Source organism: Manacus vitellinus, unplaced genomic scaffold, assembly GCF_001715985.3.
Source record: "Manacus vitellinus isolate BGI_N305 unplaced genomic scaffold, ASM171598v3 scaffold_6_pilon, whole genome shotgun sequence".
NCBI classification, from domain to species: domain Eukaryota; kingdom Metazoa; phylum Chordata; class Aves; order Passeriformes; family Pipridae; genus Manacus; species Manacus vitellinus.
Genome location: NW_021940750.1, coordinates 26,140,127 through 26,153,119, shown reverse-complemented (window position 1 = coordinate 26,153,119; position 12,993 = coordinate 26,140,127).

Here is a 12,993-nt window from a genome sequence, read left to right as displayed (position 1 = left end):
CCAGTTCTTGAGCATGTTATTGTGCATATTACTACGTTGTCAAAATTATTAAAATCCTGGATTATATTAACAGCCCTTGTATTTTTTTTGGAAGCTACTAAGAACAGCCCTGGAAAGAAGGGTCCTTTCAATTGCTTTTGCAAGAAATAGAGAATAGTGTGCACACATTACTTCTTAAGGTGGAACTCTTTCCTCAGCTATACTCCATACTAACATAAATCTTTCAGTAGAAACAGCAGTAACTTAGCATCAACTGCAATAAAGCCACTGAACTGTTAGTAAATTGTTGCTACATATTTTTTTTTGGTCGTATTTGTATTTATTCTGTAAACTAAAAGTAATACTGACTTTACCCACTAGATGTCATGAACGAACTCTTTACTGGAAAACGTGGGCCCTAAGAATTTGAATCACATTCCTACTCCACTTCATTTTTCAAAATAACTTTGTTAAAACAATTCTGTATGATTTATAAAATATTATTTTAGTGTGGTTATTCATAGAGATTTTGAACTTTACTGAACTTTACTGTTTAAAATTAAGGCTTCTGAAGCAAATAACTGGAAAAGAATGAAAACAGAGATTAACCTGATTGTTGGACTGATACTGTATGTATATTTGATGTATTTGTTAGCATATAATTACCATTTCTGGAACTATCAACGTTATGGGAATCAAGTCTGTGGAACTTTTTTTTCCCTCTGACAGTTTGGTTCAGTGATCCTCTTTTCCCCCAAATTATTTGAAATGATCTAAAATACTCTCATGTTTCAGCAACCATTCAGCTAACTAACTGTACATTCAGGTGTAAAGTGTTTCAAATGAAACAGGGACTGCAGGAACAGTCGTCATGAAAATATGTCATTTCCCCAGCTGAAGTTTCATTTCCCATACTGTTACATTTAGATCTAACTAAAAGCATTCTTTACCCTGTGCCTAGGAGGTCAGGCCCCTGGTGGCCAGTGTTTTTCTTGACCCAACTCTGTACCTTCACATGAGGTGCAGAGGTACAATAGGAGGTACATGAGTAGGTCGGCACCCGCTGATGAAGAAAGTGCCAACAGAAGTGCACCTTGACATACAGAGTACAGAGGGCAGTCTGAACTCAAGGCTGCCTACAACTTCCAGCTGCTTTCCTGGCACATCTTACCAAAGCTTTCTAAACAGGGCTCCCCAGTCTGTTTATACACCTGACACCGTCATGGGAAAAGTGTTGCAGGCCAAGTGGAACGTGTAGCCTTAGGTTAACTGGTCACGGCGTGTTTGGCTTGTGCATTCTCCAGGGTGGGGTATGCTTAGGTTGCACTAGAAGCTGCTCACATGTGGCCTCCTCTCATGCGAGTTGTCCCAGTTCTGCAACTGTGTGCACTCCTGTATTCTGATAATGCAAGTGCAAGAGTTTGGACTCATGAGCACTCAGTCATGTCAAAAAAACTATGTAAATATCGCTCAAAGTGGACCTCTGTGCTTTCTTGGCTATGCACTCCTTTTCTGTCCCTTACAGTTTAAAGATGTTTTACAGGGATCTCTTGGTCACCACCTAATTCAGTTCTGAAAAGTCATTCTTTTAAAAAATTTGTTCTCATTGTGTAATTTAGCTTATTGCATTTCTACTATTAATCTTGGTAACACAGTAATATTAGTATTAATAAATCTTGGAAATGCGCTAATCAACATGTAAGTGTCACTCCAGGTATGCTTATGAGGTAAAGTTGTGAGGTAAGAACCTATTGAAAGATTGTAAAGGAAATACAGAGGACGTAGGATGAAATTTGTTTCAGAATAGCTGTAGAAGCATAAATGATGCACATGTTTTTTTAATTTCTTTCTCATTTTTTATTTTCTATCTTTTTGTTGAAGTTTTTATTTTAGACAGATTTACCAAATTAATTTTGATCCAACATGGCTTCAGTAAAAAGCTGGCCTCCAATCTGAATACTGAAACAGAAATTTCTTTCATTGTTTAAAGGAAATAACAAATTTGGGGGCTAATGCTCCAAAAGTTAGATTTGAATATTACAGTTCCTTTGTATATAGGGAACTCCAATCTGTCTAAAGTTAAGTGTGTTTGTTTAAGCATACTGAATTTAAGATTTGGGTATTGATTTGGACTCTATTAGGACTACATATATACTTAATTTACTGAATTAAATAGGGATGGTTTTATTTTAATTAGAATAAAGTATTTTATTACTTAAATGCCATAGATACTACCGTTGTGTAATATATATGAATCATGAAACTGGTGTGTAGGGTCTGGAGAATAAGTCCTATGAGGAGTGGCTGAAGGGACTGGGGTGTTTACTCAACAACTACCTGGAAGGAGTTTGTAATGAGGTGGGGGTCAGTCTCTTCTCCCAAATAACAAATGATAAACCAAGAGGAAATGGCCTCAAGTTGTGCCAGGGGATTTTCAGATTGGATATTCGGAAAAATTTCTTCACCGAAAGGGCTGTCAAGCATTGGAACAGGCTGCCCATGGAAGTGGTGGAGTCAGCATCCCTGGAGGCACTTAACAGACCTGTAGATGTGGTACTTAGGAACATGGTTTAGTGGTGCACATGGCAGTGCTGGGTTAATGGTTGGACTAAATGGTCTTAAGGATCTTTTCCAACTTAAATGATACTGTGATTCTATAAGTGAGCTGACCATGGCTATGAAATAGATTTCATTTAGGTTGGTAGTATCTTTAGTGCTTCTGTGTTACATTTAGCTTGAACTTATTCTTGCCACTCAAAGTGGCATTTCTTAAAAGCAAGATTATATTGATTAATGAGAGAGAAAAGTAGTTAGTAATTTTTAGTGTTCAACTTGATAGGTGATGAAAGTTTCTATCAGTTTTTTTATACTGATCCACTATTACCTTGAAAAAATACTGCAGTCTTACACCACAGTTCAATAAATATCTCTTTCTGAAACAAGCTTCCCATTTATATAATTCTGCTTGGTTTTTGTTGTCCTTGCCCCTGAACTTCTGTATGTGGGGTCATGTGGCAAGTATTACTGGAGAAATGATTCATATAAAAAGTGAAGTGGCAAAAAACTGTTTCTGTTTTTATCAATAAGTTTCCTCTTCCCTTTTGCCACATGGCTCTACAAGTATTTGTATCAATATATCGGAAAGGCATTGTGGAGGCTGGTTCTGTTTATTCTAGCGTTGATGCCAAAACCCGTGCTCATTAAACCACACCCTTACTTGTAAATCTTTAATTTAGGCAACAAATACAAAATAAAGATTTTACTCAGGGTTTTTTTTTTCAACAGAAATACCACATGAAAGCGGTATTTGGTGTGAACCAAAAATAGTGAACTACGATATAAAGATAGATTAATACCTAATTGGCTTTAACAGTTTTTAAGATGACATTTTGTTTGTTGACATAACTTTACCTCCTGTTCTAGCTGCACATGAATTGCCAACTCTCAAGATCAATGAATAGGCGGGACTCTATTATAGGAGTCATTCTATAGAAGGAAAATTGTATACTATAATTTTCTGTGCTCTTATGTTGCTCTGAAAGAGGAGAAATAAAAGGATAGAAAGCTTATAGTGCTTTTTATCATTTCACTTCCGTCGTTATCCAATTGAATGGAAAGCTGTTCATGCAGATAAGTTCAGTGTGTTTGGGCAACCTCTGTTATTATAGAAATGGTGCATGTACAGAACCCAGCAGTTGAAAGCAGCAAGACTGTGTAATCCTGGAAACTGAGACCGTAATGGTTCTTAATATATGATTTTCCAAGAAGAAATAAGCAAAGAAGCAGTGGAAATCTGTACACTTGGAGTTTAAGATTTGAATTGAGACAGCAGGTGGAGCTGAAGGAGTTGTGCTTTTGAACCACTGCAGAAAGAATAGGATATGAATGAATCAAAAGAAAGAGAAGTGCAGAGCTTTTGTTATGTTATTAGATAAAGGAAAAATTCCTGCAGGATGCAGTCATGTTGCCTTCTCAGGAAAACAAATTTGTTTAGCACGATCATAAGGCATATATTAGAAAGTTACAAGAAAAGAGTATTCATCTGTGTTTAAATATTGAGCTGAAGTGGGAATTTTTTCCCAAGAAACCATGTGTCTGTAGAATTTTTATTTCAAGATTCTTGCGTATTTTATGGAAAGGCCTGAGCTTTTGAGGGTCAGATTTTTGTTTCTTAATTTTTATGTTTTACTTTGATTTTAGAATAAAAGGTCAATTAAGAGCTTACAAACCAGATTTGCATTTCAATTTCTTTAATTTTCAGTTCATTAGAAAGATAAGATAAATGTACAAGTAAAGACTTTCATATAGTATACAGGAGGAATAACCAATCCAGTTTTACATTCAATTTTATTATGAATTTTGTAGGAATCTATAGCTGAGGTTATACATTGTTTCAGAGTTCACTTCTGGGAATGATGCCAGATAGATTGTTTATGCAGCATGTATATTTATCCATAGCATGCAAATGCTATTGACTTAAAAAAGTCCATGTTTCTCTCCAGTGCAAAGAAACATGAGATGGCAGGTAACAAGAAGGAGAAAGTAGAAGTAAACAGAAGCATTATACTCAAGTGTAGAAAATATGTGAGAAAAATTAAACTATATTGAAATGTTTGCATGATCATGATCTAATTTTGAAGGCTATTATTTCAGTTTTAATTTTTATTTATATAATTAAAATAATTCATAATTAGTAGACCATATTTTTAAGGTGGAAAAATGAAACTAGCTGGTTTTGGAGGGAAATTTATTTCTGTTTTACATTTTTCTAGGTCCATTATTTGAGAAGTTTTTTAAATCTCATGAGTGCAATGAAGACTGCACAGTTATACAGTAATGAAACAAGTCAAATGTTTACAGCTCTTGCTGTCGCTATATGCAACATAAGGTTTCTTCTCCTAAATATTTGGAATATTATTTTAATTCAGAAACAATTAAGCAAAATAGAACACCTGAAGGAAATAAAAAGATGATGTCCTGGATGCTGCAAACTTAAGGGAAACAGTACTAGACTAACACATGTGGTGATGATATTATTATAAATAAAGTCAGGGTCAGTGGCTGCAGTGTTCTAGACTGTAGCTCTGCCTGTTGTAGTAGGAGCTTCTCCAGCTGTTAAAGGAAATCTCTAGCCATTCACCCTACCTATGAGCTGTTACTGCCTCTCATTATGTCTCTGACTCATATTTGTCCACTCATTTATGTCACAGGTTTTACCAATTTCTGTCCTTGGTTTTGGCCATAGATAATTTTTATTTCTCTTGATAGACCAAAGAAGGGAAACCAAAGCAACAAGGATTTTTTCTTGTTCATGTTGGGAGGTAGATGTGGTGATACTTTCCTATTAAACAGCAGAGGATTTCCCATCAGAAACCTCTGAGATGATGGACTTTCACATGATCCTTAGCCTTTTTCTTCCCGGTCTCAAAAAGGACTGTGGTCCTTGAAAAGAAGGAAAGTGCAACATATGGCAGGTCAGGTGTTGGGAATCTGATAAGTATGCATTCAGCTTTTTGCTGTGAACTAAAAGTAGCTTTTGAAGTGTTATTTTTAGTAAGTTACTTCAAAGGACTTAACTGTTTCAAGCACTATGCTTTTGTTTGTTTTGCTGTCTGCTGCACACAGTTTGTGATAGCCCTGTTTGAGATGCTTTATTTTCCAGTTGGATCTGGAAGTTAATTCATAACCTAAGTGACTGATCAGTGGATATGCTCTGATATGATGCATTCAGCAGGATAAAACTGAAGGAGAAATTTTTTTATGAAAAAACATTTTGAAACACAATGCTAGAAGTAACTAAGTTGGCGATGGAAAGGGTAGATTTGAAATGTAATTTTGCATATTTTAGAGTATTTTCAAAGTTTTACAAAATCGAAATTTTCAAATCAAAGTGTCTGCTTTTAAAATTGAAACTTAAATAAGAGAGTTTTAGAAGTTGTAGGCATATTACTTTTGAACAGGGTTCACATTGGCTAAAAAGATCTGGTTTATACTGTTCATCCGTCTGTTGTAGCCTTTCTAAAATATTTTGCTAATGCAGTAACTTAAAGAGTGTATAATTATTTGAGAACTAGGAATTGATCAGCTTACATGCAAACATAATTGTATTAAGTAGATTAAAAAAAAAATCCTTAATTTATATTTTTTTTCCATTCCTAATCTTGATTTAAAAGATAGGGGATTTTTGACTTTCGGAGACATCAAGAGAGCCTTCAATTCTGTTTCTCCTAAGTTATCAGAAAAAAAATCATAGTTGAAACCTTCAGGTAAGATTAACAAATTGATCCTTATTCCTGGATAGCAGTCTTTTTGCTCTATATTTTTCAATTAATTGAAAATTCTGTAATGCAGCTGAAGATGTGAGCTTCAGCACCATTGCTGTTTCAGTGCCTTTATTAATAAAGATTATAAACACAATTAATAGGTGTTAATAATATAATAATTAACATAAGCTGTATAGATGGTATTTATAAAAATAATTACTGTAAATAATAAATATCACTAGATACAGAAAGTAACTTTTTACCTGTACTGTGTCTTAAGCTTCTTAAAGCTTTTTACTTTTACATTTTTGTCCTGTAATCAGGAAATCTGCATTCAAGAGCTATCTCTTGAGAAAATTCAGTTAGTATTGCAAAGCAGTAGTGGTGAGATCTCTTGCAAGGTGAGACTGGCTCAGAAGTGTGGATGTTGAACTTTTTGTAGGGAGACACAGGTAAGAATTTTGTCCTAAATTGAGCTGTGCAACTGGATTAAAACTGTATAAAAACAAAGCCAGAGGAAATGTTTTGGACATAGATATTTGTCAGAAGCTTCATGTATTTGTGACACAAAACCTGTATTACAATAGATTGCTGAAATAAACAGAGCATATATAATTTCATATTTGTAGATGTGTTACTTGTTCTTCCCTCTTTTTAGCACAGAGATCAAAACTAAATTTTGGGACTGAACATAATTTTAAAATATTTCTTTTATGTTAAGTAAAATAATTTACAGTACATATGCAGATAAGATGTTTAGTATTTTTAGATGCAATGACTGATAAAATGTGAGTTTTAAAACTATGTCTGCATTAACAATTAATGAGCCCATTAATTGTGCTTTTGTAGAGCAAGAAGTTTATGCTGGGGACCCAGTATCTGTATTCATTGAGAGGATTACTTGGACTAATCTAGTCTGGTCAATAGACTGAATGATCACTAGAAGTTGGAGTCCTTTGGGTGCATGCCTAGCACACATCCTTCAGTTTAATTTTACTGGAAGAAATGCAGTTTGCCTGCTGTGATCACTGTTCCCCGTAGTACAGTCAGTGGCAAAGACTGGGAGACTCAGCTCAAGAGAGCATTCCAAATCCAAAAGTAAAACATAATGACATTTTGAGACAAGGGGAGAAAAAGCCTTATTTGTATATTTCAGAGCTCCGTGATACTGTTGTATGAAAAGGGCTTTTTATGTTTATTTATAAAATTTTGACTTCGGTGGAAATGCTGTCTCCAAACCATGTCAGGTACTCATTGCTTTAATTTGGAATGCTTTACTGCATGCATTATTGTCTTATACTTTAAATTTTAAAGTAAAATGTAACAGAATAAACTAAGTCTGTGGTTAGTGTCACAAAGGCTTAAAGGAAAGGAAGGAAAGGGAAGTAGGTAAAAAAGTTAAAGGCACATACATAATACTTAGCTTCTCTGCTTACCATACAGACCAGGGAATTGTTTGGGTTTTTTTTTTGCTCAACATATTCTTAGACATAACATTGAAAACAAGTGTATTCAAGCTAGCAGAACACAGAGAAGGAATAATACCAGTAATTGCTTTATATGAAGAATGAAGGGCCCCACCAGAGTCATTTAGCTTTTGGATAAAGTAGACTTTATTTGTGGGCATGCAAAGTGCTCATAATGAGGCATTACATGTTGAACTGATTTTAACAAATTTGAGGCTCGAAAATGGAATTCTTGTATTTCTCATTATTAATATCAAAATAATGTTAAAATGTTTAATATAATGTAACAGGAACCTAAAGAATAATGGATTATATGCTTACAAAGGAGACCCACCTTGTACCTAAAGCCAATATTTGTTTTAACTGTATACTAAAATCAAAGCACCAAGATCAGTGTTTACAGAGCCATTGTGCTGTCTACTCTCTTATACGGTTCCGAATCATGGGTCATCTACCGCCACCACCTGCGTCTCCTAGAACGCTTCCATCAACGCTGCCTCCGTACAATCCTAAACATCCACTGGTCAGATTATGTGACCAATACATCTGTTCCAGAACAAGCAGCAGTCACAAGTATTGAGGCCATGTTGCTGAGAACACAGCTGTGCTGGGCAGGACACGTCTCAAGGATGAAGGACCACCGCCTCCCTAAGACCTTGCCTGAACAGTAGAGTAACGTTTATTGTTTCTGAGCTAATATTGCAGTCACATTGAACAAAATGATCAAGGGCTTATCATGCACTTCGTGTGCACCTGATTAAAATGCCATTGTACTCTAAAAACTCAACACTCTTGACACAGGAGTAGCAGAAGTGTCTGCTAAGGTCAATGGTGTGGTGGTATGTTCTTTCATGATGGGGTTCTCTGTAAGGGGTAGCACACACAAGAATTTCTTTATACTAATGCTGCTGATCTGCATGTGGCTACATGGATATGAAGCGTGTCAAGTCCTTTGCAACAAGAATTTGTGATAAATGGCTGTCTATAAATGAACAGATATAGAACAGATATATCTTTTAAAGTTGGATTCAAATTCTTAAAAAAAAAATTTTCAAGTACTGTTTTCCTTTTTTGTTGTGAGTATGAATGTCATATTGAAAGTATACAATATTATTAATTACAGATACTGAGAAAATATATGTCTCAGCTATAACATTTTCTTGAAAAATAATTTATTTGTATGCTAAAACCTCAGAGCATGATAATGCAAACAGTGACAGAAGTAAGCTGAAAATCAATCACGTGTGAATGTGAGTGAACATATAGATGATGAAAAATGTCTTACAAACCAAAAGTGGACAGAAAAGTCTCATTCAGTTTTTAAAGCTAGCAAGTGTAAATCAGATCATAAGGAAGAAAAGAAGGCTTTCAAGATCTGCTTTTTATGCTACTGGGCCTTTAGATTGATAGAATCACACACTAGAGGTATATTAGTACTTTTGTATGTATTGGTACTTTCCATAGAAAAAATTACCTAATTGTCTCATATTTCTTTCATGTAATTATCTAGTAATGAGAAAATAACCTGTTTTTCAGAGCCACCCCATGGAAGAAATCTTATACTCTTTTATGCAAGTTTGATTTATAGACATGTACTGCAGAGCACAGTGAATATGAGACATTCATCTTCCTATGTCTAGTTGCTATGGAAACATAGTACACAGTACAATGTCATTCCAGCTCTGGTGATGCCTGCAGTAGTTTATTCCTTTGTTGTGCTTGTTTCTTAAGCAACTGTCTTGCAGCCTTTCATATTATCGCACTTCATCACTTATACAAGTCTTTTTCCTTATCTCTTGAGAACCATGTCCAATAGAAAAGATGCATTTTTTTGTCTACCCATGCATATCAGTGTATGTACTTTTTTTATTTGTTTGTTTTCAGTCATGGGTTAAAAGCTTGTCCCATGCACACAAATAATATACCACTGCTCTAGAGTTGGTAAAAGACGATTGCAAACCAGACTGAACATTATTGTAAAGGACCTGACTCAGCATCTTTATTTAGGAAGAAAAAGGTGATCTTTATAATTAATTAAAAAAAATACTAGGGGTGTTGAGGGGAGCAAGAGTCAAATTGACTGGGTTTTATGTTGAGAAGCTGTATCCTAACACAAGTTCTTTCTCAAGGCAGTACCTTTTTCATGATTCATTACACAGGGAAATGACACATAATGATGGATGTATGTGTCCCAGGTTCTGCCTAAGTGGGGTGATACTTTGCAAGAAAACATGAGTTAATTCCTCAAGATAGATGTGTCTTTTGGCTAGTATTAATAATGAGTTTTGTTTTGCTTTTCCTATCTATAACTATTACCAATTTTGTAATCAAATTACTTAACAACATACTTTGCTATTTGTGGGGGTTGACTGTGGCCAGTGACTCACTGACTGTCCCCACAACGGGGTGGGAGAGAGAATCAGAAGAGCAAGAGCAAGAAGGCTAATGGGTTGATATAAGGGCATTTTAATGAGTGAGGGCAAAGCTACACTTGCAAGCAAAGCAGAATATGGACTTTATTCACTACTTCTCATCAGCAGGCAGATATGTAGCCGCTTCCTGAAAAGCAGCACACCTAATGGTTACTTGAGATGATAGACACCATAACCACAAACATCCCCTCCTTCCTTGTCCTTTCCCCAAGGTTTTATTGCTAAGCATGATGTCAAAGAACAGTTGGGGTTGGAAGGGACCTTTAAAGATCGTCTGGTCCTACCCCCCTGCCACAGTCAGGGACACCTTCCACTAGACCAAGTTGATCAGAGCCTTGAACATTTCCAGGGAAGGGACATCCAAAAGTTCTCTGGGCAACCTGTTCCAGTGTCTCACAACCCTCACTGTAAAAATTCTTCCTTAGAACCCAACTAAATCTTTTTTTTTGAAAGTATTGCCCCTGTCACTACAGGCCTTGGTGAAAATGTCTCTCTTTCTTATAAGCCCCATTTATATATTGCAAGGCTGCAAAACGCTCTCCCTGGAGCCTTCTCTTCTGCAGGCTAAATGGCCCCAACTCTCTCACCCTGTCTTTTATTGCAATAATAGGTGATAGTATAAGTCACTTCACAGCATGAGCAACAAATTTCATACGGTAGGGAACATCCCTTTGGTCAGTTTGAGTAAGCTGTCCCAGCTCTGTCCCTTCCAAACTTGTTACCCACCTCTAGCCTACTCACTTGGGGAACAGAGTGGAAAAAATTAAAACTTGGAGGATGTGCAAGCACTGCTCAGCAGTAAAAACACTGGTGTGTTATAAATACTGTTCTAGTCACAGATCCAAAGCACAGAACCATTCATGGTACTGTGAAGAAAATAAATCCATCTCAGCCAGGCCAGTACACTACTGTAAATTCAAATTATTCATTCATTCTAATACTTGTCTAGTAAAAAACATCACTAGCTTAATCCTGCAGGACCTGGGCATACTGTTCCTATGAAGCAGCAAGCTATTATACATCTATGTCGTATCCAGTGAAAGCATAGATCTTTCACTATAAATAAATCTGACAGCAAATCATCCTAACAAAAATTTTAAATGGAGTTTCTAGCAGATGTGACCCAAGTCTATCTGTTTTCCCAATCCTACAGAAAATTCATTAAAAAATCTGAACTTTTTGCATATCACTTTTTCTGAAGAGAAAGAGACTCATAAAAAATTTGACATAAGCAGAGATATGAATTGTCACAGGTTTGAAAGCCAAACCTATCACACGAGTGTTATACAATATGCCGCACACACATTTCTTCCTTCTAAATAGTTGAAAGTATATTTTTCTAGTTTGTGAAAAATTACTACATGAAATAAAAATTTAAATATTTTAAGTCATTAATTTAAATTTATATTTAAATTAAATAATTGTGCTTTTTCTATTTTTGAGAATATGTCCAAACAAGTATTTACAATTATGTTAGAAAATTTAAGTAAGTCACTGATTCCGACCTCCTGGTTACCACTCCTGCCTTCTGTCACTGCTCTTCACCTTGAGGTGAAGAGCAAATTGTTTTAACATAGACAATTCTTATTTCACACGAATCCTTTTTATTTTCCATTGCCGTGGAATAGGGATATGCATGTGGTCAGTTGCCATAATGCATTCCTGGTGATACAATTAGAATGTGGCAGCTATAAAATAGACATCAAAGATTATTTTTTTTTATTAATAACATCTGTGGTAATAGCAGTGCACCTGCCAACATGCCTCAAATATGAATCAGTTCTTTTAGCAATATCTTATATTTATTCAGTTTGGTGATCTCTTTACAGGGACTACCTACACAGATGCTGATTATTTTTTAATTGCATTGGATGATAGAGATTGGAGAAAAGACTGACCCAACCAAACTCATTTCAAATAACCTATTAAACAGCCATTAGATGACAACAATTCTTGTTCTTTTTTATCCAAAGCTGAACCTCTACCCTGAAGAGAAAATTGTTCCCTAAGCTCTTTCAGAGCATATATATTATTAAAAGTAGATTTTTGTCCAGAGTTAAGAACAGAAGATTTTTTTGTAAAATATACTACATCTTCTATTTGAAGTGTAATCTGTGACATATGCTGATAGAATGAAAACCTGGTGTTTTACTTTTATCAGTAGCATAGAATATTTCAGTTGGAAGGGACTTACATCGTTCATCTACTCCAAATGCCTGACCAGTTCAGGGCTGACCAAAAGGTAAAGCATATTGTTAAGAGCTTTGGCCAGATGCTTCTCAAGTCCCCAACTGACGGGCTTGAGGCATTGGTCAACTCTCTAGGAAGCCTGTTGCAGGGTTTGATCACCCCCTTGGTAAAGAATTCGTAATGCCCAGTCTAAACCTCTCCGATGGAGCTTCAAATGATTCCCATGTCCTGTCACTGGATCACAGGGAGAAGAGGTCAGCACCTCCCTCTCCACTTCTCCTCCTCAGGAAGCTGTAGAGACCAACGAGGTCATCCCTCAGCCGCCTTTTCTCCAAACTAGACATTCTTTCCAGCTTTTTTGACCTCTTCTGGACACATTCAAGGACCTCCATATCCTTCTGAACTGTGGGGCTTAGAACTGCACACAATACTCAAGGTGAGGCCACACCAAAACTGTATACAGTGGGATAATCACCTGTTCTGACTGGCTGGTTATACTGTGTTTGATGCACCCCAGGATGTGGTACACCCTCCTGGCTGCCCGGGCACACGGCTGACTCACACTGAGCTGCTGCCAACCAGCATTCTCAGATCCCTTTCTGCAGGGCTGCTTTACAACCACTCCTTTCCCAATCTGTACTTGTGCCTGGCATTACTCTATCC